Here is a 14,313-nt window from a genome sequence, read left to right on the forward strand (position 1 = left end):
TGACCACATGGCATGCAACTAGTACATCGACTGGTTGATGGTCTTTGAGGAATAAAATCTCCCTGTCTGTCACGTTTTTTCCAGCGCACTGGTCTTGGCTAAAGTTCACTCTGTGCATCATTCTACGCAATTAACAAGGAAAAAAGGGAACACCTAAAATACAGTCTATGATTAAAGCAAAGATTATCAAACATCTTAAGTTAACCAACTTAATTTGACATAAACTTTAAAAAAAATTCAAATAACATAACGTTTACTCCGTACAAAATATTAGACAAGCGTGTTCCCTCTTTAACAACTGTTTCCACTAAAAATGTTACCTGCATATCTTGAAGGAGTTCGTAAGCAGCCTGAAGCTCTTCCTCCAGCTCAGGATCCTCTGAATCACTCATTTTCAAGCTAAAGAGGAAAGAGATTTTTGCAGAACTCAGTGACATAAACACATAACTAACGCAATTCAAATTATTTTCAGTCTTGGCGCTCCGGTTAACGTTAGCAATTAACGTTAGCATCATCAGTTTGTAAAGAGCTAGCAGAACTCTTAGCGCAAAAACTGCTTTACGCACCATGTGAGGGTATTTTGCAGCACACAGGTCCTTTAACGTTTGTAATAGATTTAATCCATCATCGTTGGATTAAATGGCTAATGCTGCAGTAGCCACGTGTAGTCGTTACCTAGCAAGCATGCTGTAGCCATTTTTAAATACATTAAACCGTTTCGAGATCAGTCACCTCTGTTTGTTTGAAGCCGGCTCTTGAGAAGTCCGTGGATTAGGCTGCGGTGAGGAACGCTGGCGGCGCGAACGTGGTTTCCGATCATTGGTTAAATGTGATCATGTGACTGATGCAAGCCAGATCCTTTTATTTAGCAAAACTGTGATTAATAGTTAAATATTATTGTTGAGGGGCACAGACAAGACTCCGCACGCACACACACATTAAAAAAAAAATAATAATAATTTTTTTCCTCGTTTCCGCCAAAGGCCAGTAGATGGCCGTAGTTTCAAGCACTCCTGTTTTCTTTTACGTCCTCAAATCAGATGTAAATTCAGGAGTCCGTCAAGCACCGTTTCACATTTGTTTCTGAACAGCCAAAATGAGTGGAAGAGGAAAGGGAGGTTTTGTCGCCTGAGTTTATCCCTTCCCTTCTGCTTGTAGCCCTTGTGTTCTTGAACATGCCCCCTTATGTGCCTTTGCCCTATGCCTCTAAATTTGGCAACCTATGGGTAAGGTTGAAATATGGCGGAAGTAACGACCCACCCTCCCGCGATTATGTGGCGGAGGAACTCCTTTTCCAATCTTCTTGGGTAAACCCCCAGGACATCTATTCTTTCATTTCGTTACCCAATAGAAGAGAGTTTGAGCTGTGCTTCCTTCAAGAAGCCCCCTTACGACGGTTCTTGGAAATTCATCATACCAACTTAAATCACCCGAAGTGGAAGGAATGGTCTGTAGAATCTCCAGTCCAGCTAGAAGTCACAACAATTGTGGTGAAATTTTGGACAGGGAGAGTTCCAGACCAAGACATTGAGCTCTATCTACAAAGGTACTGTGAAGTCTTGCAACCTCCTGTGAAGCCGGTTGACAAATTCGGCTTATGGTACGGAGTAAGAAAATTCAAAGTACGAATGCGGAGAGATGGAGCAGGTCATATTGTTTCCATCCCTAACTCCATCTCTTTTGGCCCCTTTAATGGGCGTGTCATATATCCTGGACAGGCAAACAGATGTTTCGTCTGCCAAGCTTTAGACCACCAAGTAAGAGACTGTCCTACCTTTAAGTGCTGGAAATGCGGGGAGTTGGGTCATAAAGCTAAAGAATGCCAAAATGACAGCGAGTGTTCTCTATGCGGACTGAAGGGACACACCTTCTTTAAATGTCCCAAATCCTTTGCTAATATAACTAAAGCTTCCCAGCAGCCCTCCACGGGTGCTTCTCGCACGAACCTTCCAACCATCTCAGCGCTGTCAGTGGCTTCAAATCCAGCCCCGCTACAGGAAAGGCCCGCACATGGAAATGTGTCCTTGATAAATCCATTGGCTGTCTCAGATGCTGCCTCAGGACAAGAACCAGGCAGTCGTAAAACAACAAATCTTCCGGGAGTAACGGAGCCGCAGACACACAATAACAACATAAAAGAGGATTTGACGCTTTCAAGACAACCCGAAGAAATGGCAGTTGGAGGTGGAGAGGAACCGGGAGACCAATCCTTCTCACAAACCTCTGATGTGGAATGTGAGAGCGATGACGAGCGAAGAGAAAGCGAGGAAGAAAATTCATCTGAAAGCTATCTAAGTGCAAGTGATAGTGAAGAATCACCCGTTTCGACTCCTGTGGAGATTTCTCCTACAGATGATCCTGCAGGACAAGATGATGTAGATCCACAAATAGGGATTTTTTCTAACAAACAGCATCCTGCGATGGAGGAATTGGTCAATGAAACAACGACAGGAGGAAGGAAAAGAAGTGTCTCGATGACGTCTTATGGCAGAGATAAAAGAAAAGACGATCGATCCAGCCCTCCGCAAGGTAATGTTGAATCTACAATGTTCCCTCCCTCTACTGAATAACCCTCCTACTACATAAATATGAGCATTCTTAAAATAATAACATGGAATGTTAGAGGGTTACAATCAGAAAGACTAAGGAAGAAGAAAGTGCTTTTTCTGCAAAAACTGGACTATGACATATTATGCCTACAAGAATTAAGATTGAAAACTAAGGAAGATATTGAAGAACTGATTAAATTATGGGGTCCAAGCCACTCAGTAGTCTCAATAGGGGAAGATAGTGCAGATGGGGTGGGCTTTTTCTTCAAAAACACTCATGTGAACATCATAAAGAAAAGAGATATAATACCAGGACGGCTTTTACTTGTTGATTGCCATTATGGTGGTCAAAAATTTCGGTTAATTAATGTGTATACCGCACCAGAAAGAACAAAGAAAATGCAATTACTAAAGAAAATGAGACATTTGTTGGAATGTGGGTTTAATACTGTTCTATGTGGGGATTTTAATATGGTTACGGAAGAGAATGATAGGATTGCTAGTACGATTTTCAAAGAGTCCAGGGAAGGCAAATTACTTACACAAATATGTAATGACGCATCTCTTAGGGATTTATATAGGATCTTAAACCCTCAGACAATTCATTTTACAAGGTTTGACTCATCCTCTAAAACTAGAATAGATAGGATTTATATATCTTCCGAGATTGTAGCTTTAAGATATAATGATTTCGTAACTGATTTCTCTGATCATAAGGTAGTCAGAGCTACGATTTTGTGTGGCACTGACCCCCCTTCCACTTATTGGAAATTAAATACGAGCTGTCTAAGTGACGGGGCACTAGTTTCGGAATTAAAGGTAGAAATTGTGAAAGTTTTGCAACTTAAAAAACTCACAACATCTGATATACAATTGTGGGAGATATTGAAAGAACGGATGCGAAAATTTTTTTAAATTTAAATGTAGAGAAATAAATTATGCAAAAAATATAAAGTATAACGAACAAGTAAATCAATACATATTGTTGAAGAATAAAATATTTAGAAAAGAGGATGAAGAGAACCAGATTGAAGAACTTAGAGTTAGTATTGAAAAAGTAAATAATGAAATATTATTTAACATACAAAAATCAATGGGAGGTGATATAAATGGTAATAAAGATTATATGATTGGTGCTAACCAAAAGAAACGTAATAATGAGTTCATTTCTTCTATAAGAGATGAGGGAGGAAACTCCTTCGTAAAAGAATTAGATAAAAGGCGAGTTATCAGAAGGCTATGTGCCCATATGTTCTCTCCGTTATCTACAAAAACAAGTGCAGTAAAATATTTGTTAAGTAAAATAGAGCCTCTGGACTCCATCCAATATACCTCACTTTTAGGAAATATTACTAAAGAGGAGGTAGAATGTGCGATCAGTCAGTTAAACATAAACAAAACCCCTGGTTTAGATGGGCTTCCGTCCGAATTTTATAAAATAGTTGTGAATGAAATATCCAAATTTTTAGCCACTGTTTTTAATGAAGGCATGCATGAGGGAACTTTGGGTGACTCCTTTTATAATGGATTAATGTGTTTGCTATATAAGAAAGGGGAAAGAGATAATATAAATAATTATAGACAATTGACAATAATGAATGTTGATTACAAAATATTTGCTAAAATAATTATGAATAGGTTTGAAGAGGTATTAGATAAAATTATAGAAAAAGAGCAAACATGTGCAATAAGAGGTCGGCTGATGTGGGATAATTTATGTACTCTGCGTGAAATAATTTACAGTAGAAAAGACACAGAATTTTTTATTCTAAGTCTCGACCAAAGGAAAGCTTTTGATTACATCTCCCACTCTTATTTGTGGGAAGTAATGAAAGCATATAATATGCCTGAAACCTTCATCTCCATGATTAAAGTATTATATAAAAAATCCCTTGTCCAGATTAAAGTAAACGGAAGACTGACCGAACCCTTCCATGTCGAATGTGGAGTGAAACAAGGATGTCCTTTAAGCGCAGCCTTATATGTTCTGGCAATAAATCCGTTACTTAAAACAATCAATAGTGATAGCCGTTTTACTGGATACATCCTAAATGACACCTACAAGGTGACAGCCCTTGCTTATGCGGATGATGTCTCTGTAATTATTAAAGATCAAAAGGAGCTATCAATACTTAAGGATTTGCTAACAAAATACGAACAAGCTTCTGGTGCTAAGCTAAACCAGGAAAAGACCGAAGGAGTTTGGTTTGGACAAAACTTAAAAGAACCTGTAATTGATTTAAAAACTAACAAGGAGATGAAGATTTTAGGTATTTGGATTACTAAAAATGATCCATGTCTTTTGAATTGGAAAAAGAAAGAGAGTGAAATAGAAAACGAAGTAGCTAAATGGGACAATAAAAATACAAATTATAAAGCGCGTGTGAATATCGTGAAAACACATGTAGTCTCAAAGATGTTGTTTCTGGCTACTGTCTTTCCCCCTCCTCACAAAACTGTTATTAAATTAAGTAAATTGTGTACCAAATTGATTTGGGGGACAAACCGCGAAGTAACACAGAGGAAATTAATGTATAAAGGAAAAGAAAATGGAGGATTAGGAGCGCCAGATCTTAGCGTTAATTTGATGATTCCTTTTCTAAAAAATGTATATAGCGCATTGGAGCGAAGCACCCACTGGATCCAAGGGAAGGAATCTTTGTGGAAAAAAATGAAAGGGAGAGCCCGAACGGGAGTGCCATACTTTAAACTTGTGTTTGGGGATCTTGTGGATCAGTGGAAATTGGATGATTTAAATCTATTACAATTAAATTCAAAACAGATATATAATAAAATCAATCTAAAAAAAAAATGAAGGTATGATACAATATAAGGCTGTGGAAAAAGAAGAAAATCAGAAAATAGTTAAAAACATATATGACAAAGTAATATCCGAGAACATGAGAGATACAGTGTGGCTTATCTCTGTCGGACGTCTCCCAGTAAGAGCTGTGGTTCTGTGGAGTTGCTTCGTTACCACTAAGAAATGCCCTATGGAGAATTGTGATGAAGACGAAACTCTTGATCATCTATTGATATCGTGTTACAGGACGGTTGAAATAAGAAGGAGGATGGAAAAACTAGGTTTTAATATTGAAAATAATATAAAATCAGTAAGATATGGTTTGTTTAAAGAAAAGATGAGTGAAAATAAAAGAAGATTGTTTTGGTTGGTGATGTGTATTATAAATGTCCACATATGGAAAACAAGAGCTAAATGTGTTATAGAACAAAAAATGATAAGTAGTTTCACCGTATGTAAAAACATTGTCACTGAGCTGAGAAGAAGAAAAACAAGAGATATGAAATTAGGAAATGATTTGCCGTGGGAGCTTTTATTATTGTAATATGTAAAATAAGATGTGAATAATTTGTACATGGCGCTTGTATTATGTGTATTTGTAATTGTGAATATTGATATTTAAATAAAGTGATTTTTAAAAAAAAAAAAAAGAAAGGGAGGTTTTATGCGACACTACACAGAAATGGCAAGCGGTAAAAAGAGTACGCTGCTGTCGTCTTTAGCGGTCTATGGAGATGATTCGGAGCCCGACTCTGACCCTGAACAAGAAGAATCAGGGGGGCGTGTAGGAAGCCTTGTATATCGCTATGATGAGGATGACTTGAACCAAACTGTGGACCCAGAAGAAAAAGAGTCTGCAGATGAAGACAGCAGAGAAAACAACTCGGAAGTGGACGAATCTGACGAGGGGAGAGACGCAGATGACTTTGAGATCTCAGAAGCAGAAAAAAAGGACCCCAAGGAGCTAGTTGCTCTGTTTTCAGAAAAGGTGAGAAACATGTCACCTGACGAGATCAAGATCCCCCCCGAACACCCCGGACGCTGCTCCAGCCATCTACAGGAGAAGATTCATAAGCTGTATGAGAGGAAGCTCCATGGAGATTTTGACACAAACGCCCATATCCAGCAAAAGAAGGAATTTAGAAACCCAAGTATTTACGAGAACCTCATTCAGTTCTGTGCCATAGATGAACTGGGAACCAACTACCCAAAAGATATGTTCGAGCCTCATGCCTGGTCGGAAGACTCTTACTATGAAGCTCTCGCCAAAGCTCAGAAGGTGGAGATGGACAAACTGGAGAAAGCCAAGAAGGAACGGACCAAGATTGAGTTTGTCACGGGGACTAAGAAGGGCACCAACCCCTCAACAGCACAGCAGCCTCCACCACCAGCAACACCACAACTACATCCACAGATGCCCAGAAGAGGAAAAGTAAGTTGGACTCTGCACTCCCTGTGACCCTGGCCCAGCCCACCCTCATCACAACCACAGCCACGCTGCCCGCTGTCGTCTCTGTGACTGTGTGAGGCTACTAAAGGCAGTGCTATAACATTTTTCTCTCATCATTTTATTTTCGATTAAGTGCAAGAGTTGTTAGGTGTGGATAATTAGATTATAGTTTATTGCAATAGTTTATTCCATCCCATCCATGATGGGAGGGAAGGAAGAAGAGAAGCAAAGAGTGATTCACAGGCAGAGCCTAAATTATTTCTCACAGTTTTTTGTTGCCTTATGGTTCCAAGCGCTGCCACCAATCTTTGCATTTTGTTATTATCTCATGACACTTGTTTAATCAGCCATCTCTCCTATGGACTTTTTAATGTCTACAGTCTCAGATCAACACAGCCCTGCCCTCCAGCACTATCCACAGCAACGCCTCAACGGCAACATTGTACCCATCAGGTAAAGCATCGGCTACGTTTGCTTTGCCTTGTTGCCCATATTAGATTCTTGATGAATGTGTGTTGTTGTTATTCAGCCTGGTTCAATGTGCCCCTTTTTAACTTTGAGCACCCGCCCCTTTAAACCTCTCTGCACAGCCCTGCCCAGGAGAAGTGTGGAGCGCTAGACAGCAGCCAGCACGAGGGGTGCTGAGACACGGACTATTCACGGAGAGACACGACACGGGAGTCAGGGAAAGCACGGGGATTTATTGTTGTTTGTACCATACACTGTAAATAAACGCACTGTTTGTACATAAAGCACCGCGCCTGGGTCCTCCTTCCCCACACCTCCCACGGTTTGCCATGCCGAACCGTGAGGAGAGGCTCAGGAGGGAGGTTATGGACAAAGTTTACACACACACACACACCTACAAGCATGGAGAAGAGCAGCAGCAACACCAAAATACATATGATGATAATAATAATAATAATAATAATATAATTCATAACTGCTCAGGGATCCTGGGTCGCTCAGACCCAGGACCCTGACAAAAAGTGATTTGTGAGGAGGAGGAAAAACCGTGGCAAGGAAGAGAAGTTTAGATACTATATGGGTTTTGACTATATTAACTCGCGCTTTATAGTTAGTATTTTTATTTTCCCATTTAGCTACTTCTTTAATTTTGCATTCCTTTTTAGACCAGTTTAACAAACAGAGGTCCCCTTTGTAAATCTAAATTCCCAAGACTTTCATTTCGTTATTTACTTGTATGTTTATTTTGGGCTTTTGTAGTGAGGAACCAAACCACACGCCTTCTGTTTTTTCTGGGTTTAATTTTGCCCCTGATGCCAATTCATATTGTTTGAGGTGAAAAAATAACCTGTCCAACTCATCCTGGTTCCTAATAATAACTGTAACATCGTCGGCATAAGCCATAGCTGTCACTCTATAGCCATCATTAAAACAGTAACCTTTAATATTAGTGTCTTTATTAATTAGTTTCAATAAGGGATTGATGGCTAAAACATACAAAGCAGCGCTTAGCGGGCATCCCTGTTTCACTCCACAGGAAGCATGGAATTGTTCGGTCAAACTTCCATTTACCTTGACTTGTATGATGGATTTTTTTATATAACAATTTTACCATGGCGATGAAACCGTCCGGCATCCCATAGGCTTTCATAACCGCCCATATATACGAATGAGAAAGATAATCAAATGCTTTCTTTTGATCTAAGCCAAGAATAAAAAAGTCAGAGTCTCTTCTGGAGTATATTACCTCTCTTAGGGTGCACAGATTATCCCACATCTGGCGACCTTTTATAGCACATGTCTGTTCCTTCACAATAATTTTATCTAATATATCTTCTAATCTATTCATTATTATTTTAGCTAATATTTTATAATCAACATTCATTATTGTTAATTGTCTATAATTATTTATATCACTTTTATCACCTTTTTTATATAATAAACACATCAGGCCAAAATAGAAAGACTCGCATAATACTCCTTTTTCAAGCCCTGAATTCAAAGCTGAGGTTAAAAGTTCATTTACTTCCGCTATACCCAACTTGTAAAACTCAGCTGGGAGACCATCTAAACCTGGAGTTTTATTGTTATTCAGTTGCTCAATAGCAGCTAAAACCTCTTCTTTTCTTATCACCCCAAGGAGTGAATCAAAAACAGAAGGTTCAAGAGGTTCAATAACACTTAACAATGATCGTAAAGCATTGCTGTCTGAGGGTAATGCAGAAAACATGGAAAAGCATTGTTCTCTGACAACGTATCTTTTCTCACTCTCATTGGCGGTTAATTTTCCACTTCCATCCCCAATAGAGGGGATAAAGTTGCTACCACGTCTCCTCTGACCAGAGACAATCGCAAAGTCAGTGTTTCCGTTTTCATCACACCCTGCTGTTATCTGCATATTAAATAATAATTCATTATTTATCAATTCTATTTCTTTTTTCAACTCATCTATCTGATGTTCATCTTCTTCGTTTCTTTTTTTATACTTTTTTTTTTTATACTTTTTACAGTGTCATGTCTGCCTCAACACTACGGTCAGTATATGGCCCACTTTAATATATAAAAACAAAACAAAACAAAACAAAAAACCCCACCGACCGCAACTACTGCAGAACTGTATCACACATCAAAAGCTTTTCCAATACGGGTTCCAAGTCAGATTGACCATTTATATGAAAAGAAGTTTGATAGAACTTGACTAGACACAAACAAAAGAGATAGGATCAGCTCTACAGAGGAGATGGGTGGCCCTGAAAAGGACCTTTGTTGTTGTTGTTGTTGTTGTTGATCGATCAGTGCAGTAAGCTTAACCACCAAAGCCGTACAGAGTGCGGCCCTGTCTCTTGAGAGTGTACACCACATCCATGGCGGTGACGGTCTTTCTCTTGGCGTGCTCGGTGTAGGTGACGGCGTCGCGGATGACGTTCTCCAGAAACACCTTCAACATGCCACGGGTCTCCTCGTAGATCAGACCAGAAATACGCTTCACACCACCACGGCGAGCCAGGCGGCGGATAGCTGGCTTAGTGATGCCCTGGATGTTATCACGAAGCACCTTACGGTGACGCTTTGCGCCTCCTTTGCCGAGTCCTTTACCTCCCTTTCTTTTTTTGTTTTTTTAAAAAAAATCACTTTATTTAAATATCAAAATTTTTTACTGCAATGCATCTTGGGAGTCGTAGTAAATGTATCTTTCAACTCACGGTTCTGCAGCGAAGTTTTCGACTGGACACGAGGCAGATCCTAGCTAGGTAAGTTGTGATAAACTGTGGGTAATTTGCATGTTCACTGAAATATTAATTTCAGTGATATTAAACTGATATTAAACTTGAAATGTTTTCACAGAGCAGTCTGTGTACCAAGAGAACTACTTTTGCAAAAGTTTATTTAATTTTTTTTGTGATGTATTCTCATGTGTAAGACACTTGCTTGGCCACCCAGCTAATGTTAGTACTGCTCTATTTTAGCAATGTATCTTTTCTGTAATCAATTCAGTTTTTTTTTAACCCTATTCACGTAATTAACTCAATATTAACGACTTAAATCTCGTAATTGATTTTTTTTCTAAATATGGTGTAATACTGCCTGTGTAACAGCAGTCTGGCGAGGAAGGAGCGGCTAGCCGGTCCAGCGGGCATGTGGTGTGGAGGTTAGCCGATAACACGGAGCCAGTCAGTTAAATTAAACAACAGACCTTTATTCCTTGTCAGCAACATAAGACCATACAAGCCAGGTCTCCACGGCTCTACACTGTCCGTACATACATGTGCGGGGATCGGTAGTCGCCGGTGCCAGGCCGTTACAACGGTGAGGTCTATCCTGAGAACAGAACACGAGCAGCATGTAATGGCTGCCGCTAACAACTCACACACCCCCTAGGAGACTCCCATAGCTACTACAATAGTAGGGCAACCCCCCCTAGTGGTGCTATAACCCAAAAGGGTTGTTACATCACCCCCCCGGCAATTAGGAGGCTGTCCTCAGCCGGACCCAGGTAACGCTCCTCCCGCTACCCCCTTTCACTATACATAGCTACTTTAGGTAGTAAGCAGGCTGTGGAGGAATTGTTATACAGCATCGGTACAGTCAATACAATCAATAAACAAAAGTAGTGTTTGCCGGCAATTGGGAGGCTGTCCTCAGCCGGACCCCAGGTGACCCTCCTCCCACTACCCCTTTCACTATACAAAGCTACTTTAGGTAGTAAGCAGGTTGTGGAGGTACACCCTTACGGCATTGGTACAGTCAATAAACACAATTAGTGATTGAAGCAAACAATACAGAACATGCAGTGTTACTGGCTAGTCATCCTCTGGAGATGGTCCTAGACAAGGGAAAAACAGTCAAAAGTACAACACATCCCGCTGCTTAAATCAGTACAACAGAAAACCAAACCAAAAGCCTCTCACGGGCTGTGGTGACGAGGGTTCAGTGGAACAGAACAAGTAATCATCCCTTGCGAACAGAATAATTACATCACATACATCTTGCATGAAACCAACCCTTAGTCAACCTCAAGATTGTCCGTATGATAACAGTTAGTCCACCTGGTACCCGTCCAACCAGCGGTCATTACGGGGCACCGGCGGGGTTCGTTGGGGAGATGGCCGCTCTCCCGGCTCTCCCGTAGCTCCCTGATCCAAACACTTCAGCAGGCTCTTCTGCCGCTCCAGCGAAGCCTGTAAGCAAACTCGTGGCTTCTTGACCTCCCCTTTCAAGTTTACCACTTCAAGATTGAGGTAAAGAGGTGTAGAGTGAGGGATGATGTACTTTGTCAGGCCAGGCGCCTCAGCATCCGGGTCGCAGCCATCTTCCTCACTCCTCGTGTCTGCGTGGGACGCCATTTTAAAAGTGTGGAAACAACTCGCTCCCACAAAAGTTATGGCGAAGTGAAAAGAGCGTTCACACACAGTACCTAAGCGCATATATCAGTCAGACCGAGAGCGTCCATGCACACTCTGATGCTTCAATGCTTGACACAAAACAACACGTCCTTCTGAATAAACACTGAGTCAAAGTCACTGCAGCATTAGCCTTAGCTTTAGCGCCGCCGATGTCGTAACGGTCCAACAGCACTGAGTTGGCGGTCCGACTAGGGTTGCCAACCGTCCCTTAAAAAACGGAATCGTCCCGTATTTCGAAACAAAAGTACACGTCCCGTATTGAGCTAATAAGGGACGCACTTTGTCCCGTAATACAGTGAGAATCAAAAGTAGTCTATAAATGTTTATGGAATTAACGCTTTGTTTGAAAGCATAACTCCCAGCCCCTCTCCTGCTTTGTGACCAATGAGCTGACAGCACACTTATGACAATTCAGATTACCGCTCATCTCATTGGTCGATGAAAGGTCGCTTGCGGAGAAAATACCGGAAGACAACAGATGACCACAACAAGAAGCATGGCCAACAGGGAAACAAATGCCGACACTGCGGTGCAAGTCTCGGACAACAGTACACCTAAAGCTGGGCAGACACTGTGCGATTTTTTCAGTCACGTTATTCAGCTCCTGCTCAAACTGCACGATTGACTCGCAGGGGTTAGAAGTTGGTAGGTCACGATGCAGGTCTCACACTATACCACCCGATGCTCTGATGCGACCCGAGTGCTCACACTGTGCCTCCATAACATGAAGGTTATAACAGAAAATCTGTCGCTCTGTCTTTCACTCACACAGACACACACACCACCACCATCAACTTTGCTAAATTGCTAATGAAAAACATTGATCAGGCAGCTGTGAATGAGCAGCAGTGTAAATCCAACTATTTTAACGGTTGTTGTGGTCGTGATAATTTTGTGATGCCACATCGAAAAGGCTCGGATGAGCTTTCCAAAGTTCTACAAGTTGTGCCTCCATCGCTTGTGTCCAGATCACACGCTGCACAGCCGTGCTGCTCCGTCTTTTTCACCGACGTTTACGTGTTTGCGCGTGAGCAGTGTGAGCGGCTCACGAGCGATTGATGATCGGGAGCTGCTCGAGGTGTTAATCGCTTCTCGTTACCCCACGTATACTACACGATGCACGATGAAGGCCAAAATCGGGCCGATCACCAAATCAGTCGCACGACTCAAAAATCGTCTCAAAATGGACCAAAGATCGCATAATTAATTAATATTGCACTTTTAGCAGGTGTAAACAATTTTTAGTGCAGCCATGTGTCTCTGTGTTACCAGTGATTTGGTGCAACTGTATTTGATTTTATGTAGAACATGCTTTCTTTTCCCTCAGGAGGAACCAGAAGAGCTGTCTGACAGTGACTTTGAAAGTCCAGTCTGCCGGAGAAGACGAGGTATGTGACGTGAATGAAAACCTAGTGAGGTTCTAAGCTCAATGACCAGTTAGATTTTGTTACTGCAGTGCATAATAATTCCTGGGGGGTTTGTTTGATGAGAGCATCATTAATTTGTCTGATTTTGATTTTGATGACTAGTTAGATTTTGTTAATGCAGTGCATAATAATTCCTGGGGGTTTGTTTGATGAGAGTGTAACCAATACGTCTACTCACCAAAGAATGAGTGAAGCAATATGGATAACAGCAGAGGACAATTTATTTAGGGTCTGATGGCAATTTACCATCGGTGTCCAGCACTTTAAAGGATTGATGGACTGGAGCACATCTGTCCTTAACATACCCTCTTAAACATCAGCTTGACACTGATATATCAAAGGAAACTTAACCGACTTTAAGTGCAAATGTTTCAACCTGAACAACTTAAAACCTCTCTGGGATACAATGTAAACAAAGACAAGAAGAAGAAAAAATATTTCCATCAATAGTCACTTTTCCTAACCAGGAGACAAGTGAATATATTATGTAAAGAGTCCTTTTTCTCAGTCCTGGGGTTGTAACACCACAACCTCCTCAGTCCGTAATCAAAGAGTGTCTATTTGACAATAACCAAAATGTCTTTGGATAGTCTTTGTGAATGAAAACAAAACAAAAAAAAAAACAAATGGTATTAGCTGGCCAGCAAAATAAAGAGAGTGTATGGCACTGAGTGCGGGCGTGTGTGTGAGTACTTCGGTCCAAATAATCAAGGTCCGGATGGATGAAGGGATGGCGGCCGCTTGTCCTTTAATGGCACCAGTAAGGCAGCACAGTAGTAAGGCAGCACAGCAGCGAGGCAGCACAGCAGCGAGGCAGCACAGCAGCGAGGCAGCACAGCAGTAAGGCAGCACAGCAGCGAAGCGTCTGGCAGGAGAACGAACAATAGTCCTTTTCAAGGCTACTGCAGAAGGCGATATTCCCCGCTAGCTCACCCCAGCTTGCTCTCTGGCACAGCTACAAGCCACGTGAGCTCATAGCCCCTTAGTGACATACGAACTTGGCTACCAACGTCCGCTTAGCATGGCGGCTAATTGTCGAGCTTGCTAGCTTAGCCTCGATTAGCGATTAGCACCTTAATAACCATTACTACACATCACATCATAGCAAACACATGATAACACATGGAATAGTATAATATACATACGAAACTGATTTTTACCTGGCAGGAGAACGAACAATAGTCCTTTTCAAGGCTACTGCAGAAGGCGATAT

General features: G+C 41.2%; 1 pseudogene across 1 annotated transcript; it reads left to right on the plus strand.

Moving 5' to 3' along the window:
- Positions 1-5,994: 5,994 nt before the first annotated feature.
- Positions 5,995-6,879, plus strand: LOC113024547 (SAP30-binding protein pseudogene; annotated as a pseudogene). The gene has a single exon (XR_013909567.1). The product of XR_013909567.1 is annotated as an SAP30-binding protein pseudogene (transcript).
- Positions 6,880-14,313: the final 7,434 nt, after the last annotated feature.

Source organism: Astatotilapia calliptera, chromosome 6, assembly GCF_964374335.1.
Source record: "Astatotilapia calliptera chromosome 6, fAstCal68.1, whole genome shotgun sequence".
NCBI lineage: Eukaryota > Metazoa > Chordata > Actinopteri > Cichliformes > Cichlidae > Astatotilapia > Astatotilapia calliptera.